The 18,006-nt window shown below is 37.1% G+C and overlaps 1 protein-coding gene across 1 annotated transcript in view; it reads right to left on the bottom strand.

Moving 5' to 3' along the window:
- Positions 1-18,006, bottom strand: part of GLCE (glucuronic acid epimerase) — a 122,005-nt gene that overhangs the window by 103,682 nt on the left and 317 nt on the right. The gene's annotated exons all lie outside the window — the stretch shown is intronic.

Genomic DNA, 18,006 nt, shown 5'->3' with positions numbered 1-18,006 from the left:
AAAAAAAAAAAAAAAAAGACTATATGCTCTTTAAGGCCAGAAGTTAGGTTGCCAGTGGTTAGGATGAGAGATATGACTACACAGGGATTTCTGTTGTGATGAAACAGTTCTGTATCTTGATTCTGGTGGTCAAAACTACACATGATAAAAATGCAAACAATTACACACATACAATGAGTACCTGTAAAACTGGTGAAATCTGAATAAACTCTGTGGATTGTACCAACATCAATTTCATGGTTTTGATAGTGCACTAGGGTTATATAAGATATTATCAGCAGTGTTTGAAATTGGATGAAGGGTATATGGTACCTCTCTGCACGAATCTTTCAACTTCCCGTCAATCTATAATTACATACTACAAATTTTTTTAACGTAATATTCTCTTGACAAGAAATACTCAAGCAGTATAAAAGTGTACACAATCAAACCCAACCACAGTCATACTGAGATCTGATTTCCAATCTCCTAATCCCTTTTTTTAGTCCCTCTTCAGAAGCAACTACTATTCCCTTTCTTGTGTATCCTTCTAGAAAAGTCTAAGCATTTTGAAGCAAAATGTGTTTATTAATATGTGCATATGCATGTGTATTTACACCAACACATACACAACTTATTTACAGCAATATAAGCGACATACTATAAACACAGCTCTGCAACTTATTTTTTTTTTTAACCCAATGTGTCTTAGAGATGAGCTTATGGAGAAGTGCTCCTTTTTTCTTTTTTTATGGCTATATGACATCCCACTGTGTGGCTATATCATTTATTTAACCAGACCACTACTAAGAGTCATTTAGGTTTTTTGACAATATAATTAATACTGTGAAAAGCAAAGATAAAGTATTTAAAATTGAATGAAAAAGTATGAACATTTATCATTTTAAGATGTACAGTCAACTTCTCCTCCAAAGAAACGGCACAATTTGTGTTCCTGCCTATAGTATATGACAGTGATTCTAGATATCTTTGCCACTGTTGTGTATTATTGAGCTTTTTAATCCTTGTCAATCTGATAATCAAAAAATGTTCTCATTTAAATTTGCATTTGAGTAATAATAAAAATAAACTTTCATAGAGCACTTACTGTGTGTCAGATATTGTTCGGAGAACTTCACATATATTAACTTATCTAATACTCGTAACAGTCCCTTGAGGTAGATAATATTGCTATTATTATCCACATTTTACTGATGAGAAAACTGAAGCACAAGAAGGTTAGGGAACTTGATTACATTGATTGTTACAGAACATACAAACCCAAGCAGACTGACTCTAGAGATTTACATTTAAACAATATATTTTTTGTTCAGCTTCCCAAAAATATTTTCTTATGCTTAAAACCATTTGTGTATCTTTTGATATTAGCTACCTGGTTTTGTCCTCTGCCCATATTTTTGTTGGATTTTTGGTCTTACTCTTACCAAGTTACAAGACCTCTTTGTGTATTAAGAAAATTAGCCCTTTATGATAAACATGTTATTCCCAAAAAAAGGTAAAACTGATACCTACCCTGTGACCTAGTCATCCTAAGTATTTAACCAAAAGAAATGAAAATATATGTCCATATAAAGATTCATACACTAATACAACAGCTTTATTTGTAAATAAAACTGTAAATAACCCAAATGTTCATCAGCAAATGAATGATAAATTCTGGCATATCCATATAATGGAATATTACTACAAAAAATGAAAGAATTATTTATACATCCAACAACAGAGAAGAATCTCAAAATAATTACATTGAGTGAAAGAAGCCAGACCATAAAGTACATACTGTGTAATTCCATTTATATAAAACTCTAGAAAATATAAAACAATCAATCTGTAGTTACATTAAGTAGATCAATGGTTACTTTGAGATGGTGGAGTGTGGAGGGGCATGAAGGAAAGATAATAAAGGGGCATGAAGAAACTTCTGGAGATGATGGGTATGGTCACTATCTTGAATGTGGTAATGATTTCAAATATATCAAAACTTACTAAATTGTGTAATTCACTATATGCCAATTATACCTTAGTGAAGCCGTTAGACAAAGGGACTCATAACATATCGTACTATTGTTTTAGAAATTATCAAGAAATAGTGATGTCTCCTGTTTGACTTATTTTATGTTTATCATAGAGAACACAAAGAAGGCTGGGCGCAGTGGCTCACGCCAGTAATCTCAGCACTTTGGGAGACCAAGGCAGGTGGATCACCTGAGATCAGGAATTCAAGACCAGCCTAGTAACATGACAAAACCCTGTCTCTACTAAAAATACCAAAATTAGCTAGGTGTGGTGAAACCCCGTCTCTACTAAAACAGAAAAATTAGCTGGGCATGGTGGCACACACCTATAGTCCCAGCTACTCAGGAGGCTGACGCACAAGAATCGCTTGAACCCAGGAGGCGAAGGTTGCGGTGAGCCAAGATTGCACCATTGCACCCCAGCCTCAGTGATACAGTGAGACTCTGTCTCAAAAAAAAGAATGCAAATGTGAAATGTTACTAATTCAGCTTTGAAACATTATCCACTTCTTTTTTCAAAGTCACAGTTCAATTTGAGAGTGTCCTGATTCGTCTCAAGAACCAACTAAAACAACTCTTCCAGTTGTGGTGGACAGTGTACAATAAAAACAAAATAGAAATTTAATGCAGAGATTGAGAAACTACAATCATCATCAGTTATTCAATTTCAAATTCTTGAGTACATCAAAATGGCCTAAGTCATTCATTCATTTATTTCACTAAGATACATTTGGAATCTGCTATGTACGAGGCACTGTTAAATACTAGGAATAAAGTGGCAATAGAATGTCGTGAAGATAAGACAATTTAAGAGCCTACCCTGAAGATAAGACAATTTAAGAGCCAATCCGCTTTATGCTAAGTTAATGTTGTAAATGTGTACTTAAAGTTATACAAAACTGTTATTTTTTATTTGTATTCTATATTGCAGTGCCATATAGATGTTCGGGGTGGGGGGAAAAATGGGCCGGGGTGGTGGCTCACGTACTCCTGTAATCGCAATAGTTTGTATGGCTGAGGTGGGCAGATCGATCACCTGAGGTCAGGAGTTTGAGACCGGCCTGGCCAACATGGCACAACCCTGTCTCTACTAAAAATAAAAAAATTAGCCAGATAGGGTATTGCCCACCTGCAGTCCCAGCTACTTGGGAGGCTGAAGCAGGAGAATCGCTTCAATCTGGGAGGTGGAGGCTGCAGTGAGCCGAGATCACACCACTGCACTCTAGCTTGAGCAACAGAATGAGCCCTGTCTCAAAAAAAAAAAAACAAGGTTCCACTGAAAACTACTAGACCACAAAATTTAACTCCCTTTAGGTTTTAATATGTGGTAATGCAAATACAATCACATCCCATGCCAAATAAAAAGTGGCTCTGAATTATCAATTTTTCATTATTTCAATTATTTGAGAGATACAGCATTAGTATATAATGCACATGTAGCTTCTAAAAATGAGTACATGAGTAGTGTTATATGATGAAGTACAGTGTAAGATTTGCCAGCCAGTATACTCACCTCCCTAGTTGTGATTTGATGTTTTTCTACTTAAGGGTTCTAAGGCTTTATACTCGGTAAATTCACACATTTCCTGAATGTCTTCAGAAACTTTATTTGTTTTAATTTAAGTAAAATAATAACTAGAAAATAGCAATTTACATTGCAGAGATGCCTCCACATGAAGAAGCAGTGAAAGCCTATCATATAACAGGAAGTCATTAGCTTCAGTGAAGAAGGCAAACAGATCTCTGATATGGACCCAAACTTCCCCTGAGCAAAAGCCAATCAAAACAAAATATGACAACGCTACCTCGATTTTAAAACATGCTAAGTCTGGAACACCCACTGGGTATGACAAGTATTTTGTGTGGGGAATGAAGAACATAGAAAACGAAGCTGATGACTATAAACTAATTTTATCAACAGCTCAATTAGATGTTGTCACAGACATACTTCTTAAACATGTTAAAATATATTCTATTTTATTCATTAAACTTTTTAGTGTTCATATGAATGTAACAAAGTAAAAAGTACACTACTGAGGTACAGTAAGTACATTTACTAGACTGTATCTCCTGATTTTTATTTCTAATGAGAAATTTCACTTTGAAATACACATTTTAAAATTATTTGACACTTCTGAAGGCTAATGACAAAGACACTGGCAAATGCACTAAAAAACAACAAAAGGGAGACTCCAAAATTTAGGAGATGATGGTATTAAGAATGTAAGGATGATGGGAAAATCTTTTTATTTTTCAGTTTTAAAGTGAGTATATTACTATTATTTGTAAATTTTATAATACATCAGATGAAGACGAACGATCATATTGTTAAAAAAGTAGAAACTAAACATGGAAATTCTGCATAGGCTTTTTCTTATGCTATTAAGTGTTTCAACATTAGCTAAAATTCAACCACTGAGTCTCTAACTTTTAATTTCATTAAGTAGTTTTCAAGTCCCAGTAAAAGAGTCTTCAAGGGGCTTATAATCCTGTTAATTTAAAAAAAAAAAAAAAAAACCAACTTACATATTATAAAGCAATTAGTAACAGTATATGATATAGTACTAACAGATTACCAGACTGTTAGAAAAGAAAGAAAAATATCAGTGTTGGATAGAGGAACCTAAGATGACTTTAAAAAAAATGGATTGGGGGACGTCCTGAAAATTAGACTTTAGATGGGCTTAAAGAAAAACAGTATTCTCAGGATAAAAAAATATGAAGGTCATGAAGGCCCAAAAAAGCTCCTGATTTGTGTAAAGGATGACAGTGAATAAAATGGCTTATTGTTCCATTTTAGATTTAAACAACTGAATCATTTAGAAGTTAACAACGGTTGTTTGTTTGTTTTGTTTGTTTGTTTGAGACATAGTTTCACTCTTGTCGCCCAGGCCGGAGTGCACTGGTGCGATCTCAGCTCACTGCAACCTCCACCTCCTGGGCTCAAGTGATTCTGCTGCTTCAGCCTCCCAAGTAGCTGGGATTACAGGCACCCACCACCATGCCCAGCTAATTTTTGTATTTTCAGAAGTGACAGGGTTTCATCATAAAGGCCAGGCTGGTCTCCAACTCCTGACCTCAGGTGCTCTGCCCACCTTGGCCTCCCAAAGTGCTGGGATTATAGGCATGAGTGGTTTCAGTTTTTGACATCAACTTTTTTTTTAGATATGCAGAAGAGAAACCACAAGCATTTGAATTTAATGATACTTATGCCATCATCTTTAAAAGCAACTTCAATTAGTCTGTGATATTTCTAAAACAAGACTAACATCTTGTTTCCTTTGGAATTGTGAATAAACTTTTTAAAAATCATCTAAGGCCAGGTATGGTGGCTCACGCCTATAATCCCATCACTTTGGGAGGCCAAGGCGGGCGGATCACTTTGAACTCAGGAACTGAAGACCAGCCTGGGCAACATGGCAAAGCCCCATCTCTACAAAAAAAACAAAAATTAGCTGAGCGTGGAGAGGCTGCAATGAGCCAAGATCACACCACTGCATGCCAGCCTGGGTGACGGAGTGAGACCCTGTCTCAAAAAAATAAAAAATAAAAAATCTAGTTAAATTATTTCATATTCTAATTTCAGATTTTGATTATTAGGAAGGTATCATTTTCCCTAATAGAATCTGATACTATATGAAGCTATAAGTATTATGAATAAGTGTGAATAAGTGCCCAAGAAAATGTTCTGCCAATTGGAATTACAACCAATGAAGAAAATTTTTTACATTTTTAAAATTGGAAAAGTCCTTAGAGGATAGCTTGATTAAACCCTACTCAAGCTATGCTTTAGTGGCTCAGTGTTTACTCCGTTCAAATTGTCTTCAGCCTGGGCAACACAGCAAGACTCCATCTCTTAAAAAAATAAAAAGGCTTCTTCATTATGAACCAATATTTTCCTTCCTCTAACTTTCGTTCACTGTTCTAGGTCCATCCTTCAGACTGCAACGCAAAAGATATGCTTAATCCTTCTTCCATGTGCCATCCCTTCATGTTTCACAGAATCCCAGATTTGAGTCAGGAAGAACATTAAATATCATCCAGTTACCCGATCTAAAAAGTATTATCATATACCTCAAGTCTTCTTTCTTCCATGCTAAACAACCTCAATGTTTCAATTACTTTGCAACTATCTGTTTCAAGACTGCTTCACTCTGATTACTCTCCTCTCACTACATTGTTTATCAATGCCTACCTTAAAATGTGGCAAACAGAACAGAACTAAGCTAGATGCAGAGTACAAAATAAAAATCAACTGTTTTGGACAATATGCTTCAAAATAGTGTAGCTTAAGCAGGTGTTAGCTTTTGGGATAGTTATAATAAACCACTGACTCACCAACTGCAGACAAATAAGGAGACACACCCAGGCACACACCTCTACTTAAACACACACCTACTGCTGTTAGCCCTCCAAGATTCCCATCTTGTATTTGTGCAGACTTCTGAAAAAAAAATTCAATTATAGGCCTGTCTTTATCAAATATTTACACGTCAAATATAAAATCTTACAACACATTTCACAACAAATATTTTCTTAATACAGTCTGTCATTTTAACTATTAGAAATAAGGCAGTAAGAGTGAGTGAAGATCCTGATTCTGTGCATATACCAGCATTCCCTTACAATTTTGAGAGTAACTGATAAAAATCTTACATAGGACATGATAGCTTCTTGAGGCACACCACTAAGAATGTACTGTAGTTTAATTTTAACATGAGCCCAGTAATCATCAAGCTCCGGATATGGCCATTTAAGCAATTACTAATCCACCTACCTATGTAACTCTTCAGACCACATTTTCTATCTAGTCTAAAAAGATATCATAAGAGGATGTCAAATGCTATATGTATAACCTTTAGGGTCCCTTTCCTCATCTGTAAAACAATAACTCAATGAGGCAACCTATGTAAAAGCATTTAATCCAGTGCCCAGCACGTAATTTAAAATGCAATAAATATAGTGATAATTTTACATATACTATGGCCAGAGTATCTTCTGTTATACCTACTTACAGGTATAGTTCACTTATCCTATAAGAAAGGAAGTGAAGCTAGGTGTCATTACTTGTTCTTGTGAACCCATGCTGGTTCCTAGTGATCAGTGCCTTCTTTTGTAAGTACCAACAACACATGTGTTCGATAATCTGTTTAAGAATTTGTTCAAGGAATGACACCAAGCTCATCAGTCTATTGCTATTATCTGTAACCTTTACTCCTTTTCCCATATTGTACATACTTCAGCAGCCAAAATACTCTCTTATACATAGTAGGTCTTCAAAAAAAATAGGTTAATTGAATTCCCTTTTAAAAAATCAGTATGAATTTCTTAGTTTTGATCAATATAACATGATTATATAAGATGTGAACATTAGAGAAAGCTGGGTATATGGCACATAGAAATCCTCTGTACTATCTTTGCAATTCTCCTATATACTTCAAAATTGAACATTTTTTAAAAATCAAGATGATCTCTTCCCTCTGACAAATTCTTTCTTCAAATTCCCCAAATATTATTAATCACAATTAGGTGTAAATTCTTTCAGTGGCCCTTACAGCTTTATAATCTATCCTTAGTAGGATACATGAATTCCAGTAAACAGGAACTCTTATAATACCCCTCACTTATCCTGGACTACATCAATGAGTTAGTATTCAGTAAATAATAGTCATCCCCAAATTTTAGTTTTTGAAATAAGGGCCTTAAAAAGAATTTATCCCAGGGCCAGGCACGGTGGCTCATGCCTGTAATCCCAGCACTTTGGAAGGCCAAAGTGGGTGGATCACAAGGTCAGGAGTTTGAGACCAGCCAGGCCAACATAGTGAAACCCCGTCTCTATTAAAAATACAAAAAATTGGCCGGGCATGGTGGCAGGTGCCTGTAATCCCAGCTACTCGGTAGGCTGAGGCAAGAGAACTGCTTGAACCCGGGAGGCCGAGGTTGCAGTGAGCTGAGATCATGCCATTGCACTCCAGCCCGGGTGACAGTGTAAGACTCCATCTCAAAAAAAAAGAATCTATCCCAAAAGCAAATACCTTTTCCCTTTTCCCTAAACCATTAAAATCCTGCAGAATCCAATTAAAATTTCTGACTCTTGTTGCTCAAACCATTTAACAGTGACATTCAAGTCAAGCTCAGAAATATCTTTTATGTATGAGACAAATTACTAATATATATTATCATGAAAAATGTCTTAAAATATTTTTTAAATATGTTTATATTGAGGCTGATTGGTTTTTAAATTAGGTAAATAAAAGTTTAAGTAAATGAAAAATTTTATTTGCAATTATTCAAACTCAAATTTTCACTGTTAAACAGTAGTCACAGAAATTCTGCAAAAACTGTAACTGTCAAGCAAATGAATCCTAAAATGTTTAAGAATAAAGTATCTTTCCCCTAAATGTTCTCCTAAATACCTCCAAATACCTTTCATACTTCTAAAGAGTTCTTTCAGGTATCATCTGTTTAATTTTCAAAAACTTGGCTTTTCACTTTGGAATAATACCACACAATCAGTACTATAAACAGAAGTGCTATTGTCAAAGAACTGATCCAATAATAAGGAGAGCTAAGGCCACTTGTCTTATAGAAGATTACTGTGAAATACTTTGCCAGACCCTGCTTTTCTTCCTTCTGGGCCAGTAGCCAGATACCAGCCATAGCTAGACACTTTCTAATTTTTAGTACACAAAATGGTACACAATAACACATCCAAACCAGACAGTATTTTAATGAATGGTTTCCATAATTCATCTAATGTTTTGGCATATATACACACACATTACACACATGCATGCACACACACAAATATATTATATATACAGACATTTATACACATATACACATATTCATACACATATACATATACACGCATAGTCTATAATATCTTCAGAAGTATACATAAAAAACTGTTAACAATGGCTGCCTCTGGGACAACTGTTTCTGTCTCTGAATTTTTTTATGTTTTTCTAATAACTATGCAAAATGTTATCTATTAAAAGGAAAAACTACAATAAAGAACATTAATTCTAGTTAAAATATCTTTTACCTTACGAGACAATGTCTGAGGCATTCTTTTAAAAATTGTTTTATTATAAATATTTTAACATCTAATTGTTTATGAAACAACTTACAATGTTTCAACTTCACTTATAATCGAAGAAAGACAAATTAAAGTAAGATATTTTGCTTATTAAATTGCAAAAGTTTTTTTAAAACTAATGTTCCATATTGGCATATAAATTAGCATCTTTCTAGAAAGCAATATGGCAATGTCTAATTTTTTTAAGGTCTTATCTTTTGATTGAATGTTTTTATTCCTATTCTTCAAACAGATCAGGTATGGAGAAAGATTATGTACTAAGATTTTCATAAATGTTATTAGAGAGAAAAAATTATTTTAATACATTTGAAATAGTATTATAATAAAAGATTAGTTAATTCGTCTTTAATCATTTAGTGATCATCTAGCATGTGATAGGAACCATGTGAGCTTAAGAATTATGTGTGTATATGTGTGTGTATATATGGAGATATGTTTTATTATATATTTAAATGAAGTGCTTCACCAAAAAATGAATTTTTATGGTCACCAAAACACATGCACAAAATTGTTTATGGTAGCTTTGTTTCTAAGAACTAAACACTGGAAACAGCCCAAACGTCTGTCAACAGAAGACACAAATAGATACTCATACAATGAAATAATACAGAGCAATGAAAAAGAATTACTACTACTAACTCAAAAAACATGGATCTCACGGATGTGATGTTCAACAGAGGAAATTAGACATAAAAGAATGATTTGATTCCACTTATACGAATTTCAGGAATAAGCACAACTAATCTATAGTGATGGGGATCAGAAAACTGGTAACTTTTGTTAAGCATTGACTAAGAGAGAACAGGAGGAAGCTTCCAAGGTCCTGGAAATGTTCTCTATCTTGATCTGATTGTTGGTTACAAGTTTACATATGTAATTCATTAAGCTGCACACTTATGATTTGTGTACTTTATTGTATATGTTTTTTTCTTCAAGTCCTATCAAATTTTTAAAAAAATAGAATGGATAGGCCGGGTGCAGTGGCTCACGCCTGTAATCCAAGCACTTTGGGAGGCTGAAGCGAGTGGATCACCTGAGGTCAGGAGTTTGAAACTAGCCTGACCAACACGGAGAAATCCCATCTCTAATAAAAATACAAAATTAGCTGGGCATGGTGGCACATGCCTGCAATCCCAGCTACTCAAGAGGCTGAGCAGGAGAATCACTTGAACCCGAGAGGCTGCAGTTGCGGTGAGCCAGATCACACCATTGCACACCAGCCTGGACAACGAAAGTGAAACTCTGTCTCAAAAAAAAAAAAAAAAAAAAAAACGAAAATGGAATGGAAAGTTCCTCTTCCTCCATGCCTGCCAGCAAGAAAGAAAGAAAAGTAGAGATGAGAGGCTTAGATCAAACGATCTTTTAAGCTTCTGCTTTTAAAGTTCCACTGTCATTAATTCAACAAAAATTTGAGCACCTACTTTGTAAAAGGCACTGTCCTGTATGTTGGGGATATAGTACTGACTAAAATGGGTAAAAATTCCTATCCTGGAGGGTCTTATGTTTTTTAATTTTTCATTTAACTCTTTTTTTTGAGACAGGGTCTTACTTTTTTGCCCAGGCTGATCTCAAACTCCTGGGCTCAACCAATCCTCCAACCTCAGCCTCCCAGGTAGGTGGGACTACAGGCGTGCACCACCGTGTCACCGGCTCTTATATATATTTTTAGCAGGGGTAGAAAGACAATAAAAATCTAGAGTACTTTGGATAGTGAAAAGCACAAAAAAGAAACAAAGCAGGCAAGAAGGACAGGAAGAGTATGTGTGGAAGAGATACTGTCATTTTAAACAAGGTGACCAGTCAAGTTCTCAGATAAAGGATGATACTTTAATTAAGACCTGAAGGAAGTGAGGGAGGGAGACATTTGGATATCTGAAAGAACATGTTACAGACCTTATGAAACAGTGAGGAGTGTGGCTTAAGGAAAGTGAGGAAGGTAAGATTAGTAAAAGTTGAGATAATTAAAAAAAAAAAAATTCCCACGTCTTTTTCTCCTTTCACACCATTCCAACTCTTCACTTAAAGACTTAAGTAGAAACTTTTCTATATAGAAATTTCTGTAACCACTAGCCCAGCCCACATTTATCCAATCTTCTGAGCTGCTAAAGCTGTACTACTCATGGTTATCTTTATATACTACCTTGCAATTAGATATATACTGCCTTCCACTCACAAACAGACCAAGCTTCTTTATGGCAGTGACTAGATTTCATGCATTTCTGTATTCCTATTAGCCCATGGTTGTCACTTAAATGATAACTAGTAAGACTGATGCTAATAACAATTCAGCAGGCATAATATCAGTAAACTGTGGACAAATTTTAAGAAAGAAAAAGAGGAAGAAAAGGAACCAAGATTAGGGAACCATGTGTATAAAGGCACTGGCGTGTCTCCATGTGTCATGATCCAAAGTCTGGATTTTCTCTGATTGTCCTTAAGACTCTCAGATCCTCAACATTACTTTTATAAAAAGTCATTCTAGGCTTTTTTTTCCCTTGGGGGTGAAAATCAGGCATCTGGTATCTCTTTCAAGTAATAGTTCTTTGTTTTGTTTTTTTTGAGACGGAGTCTCGCACTGTCACCTAGGCTGGAGTGGCTGGAGTGCAGTGGCGTGATCTCACCTCATTGCAACCTCTGCATCCCAGGTCAAGCGATTCTCCTGCCTCAGCCTCCTGAGTAGCTGGGATTACAAGTGCGCGCCACCACGCCTGGTTAATTTTTGTATTTTTAGTAGAGACGGGGTTTCACCAGGTTGGCCAGGCTGGTCTTGAACTCCTGACCTCAAGTGATCCACCCGCCTCGGCCTCCCAAGGTGCTGGGATTACAGGTGTGAGCCATCGCACCTGGCCTTTTTTTTTTTTTTTTTTTTTTTTTTTTTTTTGAGACAGTCTAGGTCTGTTGGCCAGGCTGGACAATCTCGGCTCACTGCAACTTCCGTCTCCCAGGCCCAAGCAATTCTCCTGCCTCAGCCTCCCGAATAGCTGGGATTATAGGCGTGTGCCACCACGCCCGGCTAATTTTTGTATTTTTAGTAGAGACAGGGTTTCACCATGTTAGCTAGGCTGGTTCTGAACTCCTGACTTCAGGTAATCTGCCCGCCTCAGCCTCCCAAAGTGCTGGGATTAGAGGCATGAGCCACCGCGCCTGACCTCAAGTAATAGTTTTATAACACCAGGGTTCACAACCAGCTTAACAAAGAAAATCTTACAGACCAACTAACTGTGTGATCTTCAGCACACCATTCCACCACTCTTGCATATGTGTTTCTTCATATGCTAAAGGAAGGAGTTGGATTAAATGGTCTCTAAAGTCCAATCAATCTCAAATTGTCTACTTTAGCTTTTCTGGACGAATTGAATGGATAAATCTTACAACCTACTTCTTCAATGTACAAAATGAATTAAATATCTGTTAATAATTTTAAACACTGAATAAGCAGTCATATTCAGAAAACAATGTAGTATTAGAAAAAGCATAGAATCTGGAGACAGTCAGACCTGCATGTAGTCATAGTCTGCATCTTAGTAGATAATGACGCTGAGCAAATTATTAAATGATCAGCATTTATTTTGAAAATTAAAGGCAATGTATGTAAAGCAATTATTAAAGCCTATATAAAAACCTGCACACATCAGCTACTATCATTTTCCAAGTAAAAAGCAGCCAAGGTAAAACAGCTACCAAATAATGATGTCCAAGATTTAAAACACCCAAACTAGTTAGTATCTCTCCCAGCAATTTTAGAGATAAGGATTAGTAGTTGCCTCAAAATTCTACAAGACTTTTCTGCAAGTTTAACAAAGTAACCCTCACCTCTTAAAGTGCTACAAGTCTTATTTCTTAAACACAAAGCTAAGAACTACCATTCTCATATCAGCTTGTGATCACAGGGCAAGAGAATAAGATACTTTAGAAACCCCCAAATTTTACGAAAACAGGACAAGACTGAGATTTGAGTTCAACTCATTTCTGACATCATGAACACATCAATCTTGGTATTGAGAGTAAAACACGTAATGATAGCCAACTATGTGTAAATAAGCAACAGGAAGTCAAAAAGTAGTAAGACATATAAACCTGCCTTTGAGTCCAGGAGGAAAGAGAGACATAATTACTACACATTAGTAAACACAAGAGAATGAATGAACATGATACAGTGAATATATAACACCTAGGGTTGGGAAGAGGGAGGACCAGAAGAGTTAAAAAGCAAACAGTAAAGAAAGAAAAGAAAAAATGGTAATTAAAAAAAAAAAGCTAAAAACAAGCTTAAAAAAAAAAAAGCACACAGTGCTTACGTTGTATCTTAAAAAAATCAGTAGACTTTGTCAGCAAGACAAAAGAAGGAAAGGCATTCTAAACAGCGGAGAGAACATATGTGAAGCCTCTGAGTCAGGAAACAGTATGGCTCATTCAGTAAACTGCTCGTATTAGTACAAGTGGAGCTTCAGATTTATGGCGGGGAAAATGCGTAAGATGAGCCAGATGATGAAAGGCTTTGTAATGATAGAGACTTGGGCTGATAAAGTATGGGCTTTAAGGAAGAAGGGCAGGGAGAGAGAGCATCAGGAAGAGTAGAATAGCTAATGGATGCTGGGCTTTATACCTGGATGATGGGATGATCTGTGCAGTAAATCACTATGGCACATGTTTACCTGTGTCACAAACCTGCCCATTCTGCACATGTACCCCCGAACTTAAAAGAAAAGATGAAAGATAAAGAAATAAATCTGAGTAACATTTCTAAGAAAGAGAAAAGAGAAAAGAAACAAGAAAAGAAGCAATGAATAGATTTGCATAGATTTGCACTTTAGAAAAAATCACCTTGGCAGTAGTGTAAGGATGGACTAAAGGGGGTCAAGTCTGGAGGCAACCACTAGAGACCTCATTCTATATCCAGAGTTAAGTAAGGACATATTATTATATACATAATCTACTACAGAACCAGGGATTGGAACTAAAAATAATAATGCTTTAACAGATAAAGCTAAATTATCCAAAGAAAATCATTCACCTTCATGAATCTGTACTCCAGAATTAAATACTTGCCATGTATCTTTAAAAAAAGAAGCTTCTAAAATTAGGCATAATATGTAAAAATTACATGGAATTAGTTGTATCCTGAGAACTAGCTACTCTTAAGGTATCTCTTCCTTTTTGTACATATAATACTTCAGACTTGCAACATAAAAACTATATGTATAAGTGTATGTACACATATCTTTGTATACATATATTTTACATATTATACATATTATATACATATATGACATGTATATGACAGCATACACATGTCATATATGTATATATGATCACAGCAAAAGTATATATTATATATATAATGTATGTAAGTATAATTCATATACGTATATACGAAAACTGGGGCCCTGAAAGACTAAGGAATTATCCAAGGACACACCATGAGTAGCACAGAGAAGACTGGAATTCATGTCTTACGATTTCCTTTCTAGAAACTGCTTTAGCATATTATATTTATGATTCTAGGACTCTGAATGATAATTCAAAAGACACTTTGGTACTGTCATTTTCAGCAGTGTAATAATGAAACCATAAAATTATTTTTATGGTTCATATGCTTCAGAAGCAAAATATATCGGATGTGTATATGTTTGACAAAAAGAAATTTCCTGAAGTCTGTACCACAATAAGAATACCTATTCCCCCACCCTATTGTCCTCTAGGAAATCTAAAAACATCCTTTTTCAAACTCAGGAAAAAATTAAATTTGATAAAAGAAAGTCCTAAAATTAATTTATCTTTACATAATTAAATATCCAACGATCTTAACATGTTTTAACATCTTACTTAGGTCTATGTCTTTTCTTATTTTGTTGTGCTACCCACCCCACCCTACACACCCTTATAATTTTCAGATACTTGAAATACTCTTTGCCTTCATTAGTATACACAGGTGCAAGTGGCAACACTGACAAAAGCCTTATAAACACTGTACATTTCACCAATTTGCACAGTGACTGAAATGTTTTAATTTGGGGGTTTTTCTAACTTGTACTTAAAAGTAATGTCTGCTCACTGAAATAGATTCAAGTAATATAAAACCAAACTGCTCTCTTCTATGCCTCTGCAACTCCCTCCTGAAGAATCCAAACATGGTTAAGTCTGATGTGTATCCTTATAGACTTTTGTATGCTTACACAGCACAAGCATCTACAAAGAATCACCATATATTTAACACCTAAAACTCTACTGATTGTAATTTAATCTTTCTTTAATAATTTAGAAGGCAGTTAACTATTTTGCTTGGTTTCTGATTATCACAACAGACATCAATTGTATCATCATTCAGGGGTTACTAAAAAAAAGAGAGCTGAATCTCAAGTACCTTGTGTATTTCTTCCTTAGCAGTATCACAATTTTAACTGTATTTATTTGTTGCCTTCCTCTCTCTCTTGACTTAAAGGGGAAAGTCACATGACAGCTTTAATCAGTGTACCTCCAGAGCTGTGACACGTAGCAGATAATCAAATATTTGTTGACTTATCAGTCTATTTCTTACTTAGAAATGATGAAAGCTGATGTAAAAAAAAAAAAAGGTTCTGAAACCTGCTTAATTTGTTCTTTGTCTGTATCTCAAAAATAGGAAAAATAAGATCTGCTTACAGGTTTGGGGGCTGTCATTCCAACCAAATATCTGCTCAAGCAATCAGTTGTGACAGCTGTATATGTCAACCAGGTATTCTGGTCTGAATAGAAACACCAACAAAACTTACATTAACCCCTTCAAAGTATTAAATATTGCTGTGCGGGATTCCTTTGTTTTTCAAAACGATGTAAAATTCCAAAATTAAGTACATTATTCCTAATCTGTCTGGTTCTAAGATCAGAAGAAATGACATATTTTTAAAAATTGTATCTAAGAGGCCTGGCATGGTGACTCACGCCTGTAAATCCCAGCACTTTGGGAGGCTGAGGCTGAAGGATCAGTTAAGGCCAAGAGTTCAAGACCAGACTGCACAACAGCGCAAGACTTTGTCTTTAATTAATTGAATAAATAAATAAAATTAGGCATGGTGGCATATGCATGTAGTTCCAGCTACTCTACTGGTGGTGGGGGTGGGAAGCTGAACTGGGAGGGCTGCTTGAGCTCTGGAGGTCCAGGCTGCAGTGACCCATGGTAGCGATGCTACAATCCAGCCTAGAAGTCAGAATGAGTCCCTGTTTCAAAACAAACAAACCAAAAAACGAGAGAAAAAAAATAAAACTGACACGAAGAAAAAGAATAAGGCAGGCAAAATTATTTGCTTTGGTATACTCAAATTTGTCTGTTAACCCCAGATTACACATCTACCGAATAGCTCTGAGTACGGACTTCACTGCCTGCACCATTAAATTTCATCTACAGGCCTCTGTGATAGAGTAACTAACTAAAAGAAATGTCAGGCAAACACACAGACTTTCTGACCTATACGTTGTTTTTTGTTTTGTTTTGTTTTTTAATCAATACACATACATACAGGTCATTTTATTTAAATTCCACCTAAGCCTACGCTAGTTACCAAAACCTCTATAATATCCAAGGCTAAATACACTTTTACAATACAATGAAACTGTTAAGCAGGATTTTCTAAAAGAGCTCGATTAACCATCCTTACAGGTGGCAGAAAAAGCTTTTGCAGAGCTCTAGCTTTGGGATTTCAAATTCCAATGTTTTCTGGAGGCTGAATTTGACGTTATCCCTCTCTACAAATGCTTTTCAAAGGACAGAGAGAAGCCAGACAGAACACGCTTCCCAGCACTATTTGACTCTGCCCAACACTCACTCAGGCAAGACTTCAGAACAGATCTAATAATGCAGGATCAGCAAAGCAGACCACCACCTAGGAAAGCAAGCCAAAATCACAGTCTTCCCCACCCTCCACAGACTTCAGTTGCTCAGGAGCGGTACCCACGCTCAACCTGCGGACACCGGCCTCCTAAAGAACCTGCAGACCAAATACCCACCTAAGGTGCTGCCACTCTAGCTCCCGGAGCTCCAGCGAGACCAGCGCGCCCCCACAGGGATCCCGGGGCAGAAAAAAGAAAACTGCAGAACAAACGCACTGCTTCTTCAACTAGGCAACAAACACGGATCAATCCTCCAACTAAGCATTGAGTAAATCTCAACCAGAGAGAAGGAGACCTGAACAAAAACGTTTCAGGATGTTGCCCAGCCGCAGACTGGGCAAGCTCGCGGTAGCACTAAAGCCCTCTCCCGCCCTCAGCGTGCCCAGCGCCCGCCGAGCCGCGCCCACCCCGAGAGATCGCCCGGGGGCCAGCTAACTCGCCCTGTCGCCCCCAAAAGACTGGAGACCATGCCAGGTTACCGCCCCCCTCTGGGCAAAGCAGAAACCCCGGCACAGACACTGGCCGCCGCCGTACACTCTCAGCCCCCAACAATCCCCCAAGGCGGCCCCGGCCCCCGTGGAACGGATACATCGCTCTCTCACCCAGAGACACCGATGAACAGACCCCTCTCGCCAGAACCCGGACACACTGCTTCTTCATCCCAGCAATGCAAAACGGACGCCCACGCCCGCTCAAAGAACCCCCAAGACCCCGACGACCTGCCTCCAGAGACCAGGTTTACACCGGTGTAAACCTTGCTAAACTGCATTCTCTGCCCCAAAGAGCTTGGGACCCGGATAAAAGGACCCCTTGTCCCGGAACCCCGCTACACCACCTCAAAGAAGCTCAAGACCCTGATAAATCTCCCTCGACGTCAAAGACCCAGGACCCCGTGTGCCGCCACCCACCCCCACCCCAAGCCGGAAGAGCCCCCAGGACCCCAATACATTGCCCCCTAACCTCGGGAGCTCCGGCACCCGCTACACCGCCCTTGGGCGCCCGCGCCCGGATCCCACTGCACCG

Source organism: Mandrillus leucophaeus, unplaced genomic scaffold, assembly GCF_000951045.1.
Source record: "Mandrillus leucophaeus isolate KB7577 unplaced genomic scaffold, Mleu.le_1.0 Scaffold12, whole genome shotgun sequence".
Classification (NCBI taxonomy): domain Eukaryota; kingdom Metazoa; phylum Chordata; class Mammalia; order Primates; family Cercopithecidae; genus Mandrillus; species Mandrillus leucophaeus.
This window is presented reverse-complemented; position numbering and strand designations above follow the sequence as displayed.